The sequence below is a fragment of the Eubalaena glacialis genome, chromosome 1, assembly GCF_028564815.1.
Source record: "Eubalaena glacialis isolate mEubGla1 chromosome 1, mEubGla1.1.hap2.+ XY, whole genome shotgun sequence".
NCBI lineage: Eukaryota > Metazoa > Chordata > Mammalia > Artiodactyla > Balaenidae > Eubalaena > Eubalaena glacialis.
The window spans coordinates 65,763,671-65,765,892 of record NC_083716.1 but is presented as its reverse complement, the minus strand read 5'-3'; the positions used below and the strand labels follow the sequence as shown (position 1 = coordinate 65,765,892).

General features: G+C 42.5%; 1 pseudogene; it reads right to left on the bottom strand.

The window, feature by feature from the left end:
- Positions 1–466: 466 nt before the first annotated feature.
- On the bottom strand, positions 467–828 carry LOC133096133 (small ubiquitin-related modifier 2-like; annotated as a pseudogene).
- Between the last annotated feature and the right edge of the window lie 1,394 nt (positions 829–2,222).

The window sequence follows — 2,222 nt, the reverse complement described above, 5'->3', positions numbered from 1 at the left end:
CTAAGATTCATTTCTTTTAGAGTAATTTATCCCTACTTAAAGACGGATTGCCCTACATGTAACAGCTACGTACAAAGAAGTTATAAAATTGTCCTGTTTTACAATGATAAATGAAAAACATTAAAATTCTCCAATCGAACAAGGTATGCAAGAATTTTTATGTTGTTTTTTTTGTGTTAAACAATGAGAGCAATATAACTTACCGGAATATAAAGATAAGAGCGGATGAGGATGCCACTAATGGAGTAAAGGGGGTATTTTCACAGAGCCAGTATTCTTCCCCATCCCATCTCCATTTGATGTCGATCAAAACATACCATTGGCCATTTAGTTTAAAAAAGTAACACCAGTTACTTTATGTACAATAAAGGAATGGGGAACGGGAATATGAAAGAATAGAGAAACTATACTGTAGTAGTCAGGGTGTGGTGGAACCAAATTGCGGTTTTCTAATTGAGAATGTCTTCTTGGTCTGGAGGAACAGAATTCTGGAGTAAACTAGCAGGTTTCCTTTTTAGTAGACACCCTCTGTCTGCTGCTGGAACACATCACCTGTATCTTCATCCTCCATTTCCAACTGTGCAGGTGTGTCTGTTTCATTGATTGGCTGCCCGTCAAATCGGAATCTGATCTGCCTCATTGACAAGCCCTGTCGTTCACAATAGGCTTTCTGAGTTTACTAAGTGGTGTATGCCTCTTAATCTTAAACAGCACCACGGAACCATCCTGCTCCACCACCTTCAAATTAATATGATCGTTGTTCTCAGTCTTGACTCCTTCCTTGGGCTTTTCCACGGCCATGGCGAGCACCGCAGTCCCTTCAGCTGCCGCTTCACAGGAGAGGAACGAGATCCGCACCGAAGGAGCACGCAGGCAGCACCAGAGCAGCAGAAGAGGAGGCGGCAGCGGTGGAGAAGGGGGAGGGTGCCTCTCATAAGCTGTTTTACGTTCGGTTTGTTCAAAGCGTTCAGTGACCCACAGGAGGCCCACACTTTGCATTGCGTCGGTTGGCATGTCTCTTAGTCTCTCTTAAGTTATATTCTCTCCTCCCCCGCTTTGTTTTTCTTGTCATGAAGGCTCTGAGGTTTTGAAAAACATTAGATTGTAAACTACTTGAAATACTGGAAGTGTATCCTTTATCTTTGTATCTTCCTCTTTGTTACCCAAGGCAGTCCCTGGAATTCAGCAGGCTTGGTATTTGTTCTTGTATTATAGGTACTTCTACAAAGCCTCATGTTTTATTCAGATCCTCTGTAGAATGTCGAGGGAACTGCATCTGTTTAGGCCTAAAGCAGGGCTGGTTGGTACTGACTTGAACATCTAGTCCTCCTGTCCCACACTTTTGTTCTTTATCATCTTATTCAGGGAACCATTTCCTTGCTTTTGAGCAGCACTGTGGCGGCATTCTAGAGGACACACAGATGAATAAAGGGTAATCCTGGATCCCTGCCTTTGAGAAGCTTAAACAACTGGTAACAGGTAGACTGTCAGAAGGGGGAAAGCAACACTTTGTTTCACAATCCATGATGATTTCAGTGTGTGAAGGAGATGCCTTAGTATCTTTTTTCCCCTCCCCCCATAATAAAGCAGAGAAGAGAGACTTGTACCTAGAAGGCATGGGCCTCACTGGAAACAGAGTTCCTTTGAGATCTGGGCACCTGGAGTAGGGCCAACTCATTTTTGGTCAGATTTGCATGTAAATAGTGAGATATGAGGCCCAGCTTTATACCCTCTGCTGTAACAAAACCGGGTAAACCCTGAAACTGGATTTGGCATCTCGTCTCAGGCCTCCATACTTTATTTGTTGGTGTCAGGGAAAGACTTAATCTCATTTTCCATGTTTCAAATAATAGGAATTTTGCTGACTTGCTCTGGCTGCAGGGCACTTAGTTGCACACCTTCTTGACAGGCTGCTGCTCCAGCTTTCTTTCCAGAAGTAATATTTTCCAGCTGAGACCTGGCCTCTGACCCTGAGTTTAATGGGGAGGTGGAGTGATGGAGTCTGCTCATTTTGGTTAGAAAACTTACTGGCTTTGATGGCCCCAGTGCAGAAGAGCCAGCTGCCTTTACTTCCTTTAGCTCAAAAATTATTGGGGCCACTTTTTAATTGTAGAATATTTGGAAAGTATAGAAAAACTCAAAGAAAGAAATAAAAATTGCTTGTAATCCCACTATCTAGAAATAACTTTTGTTAACATAATCATAATTATTCCAGTTTTCTT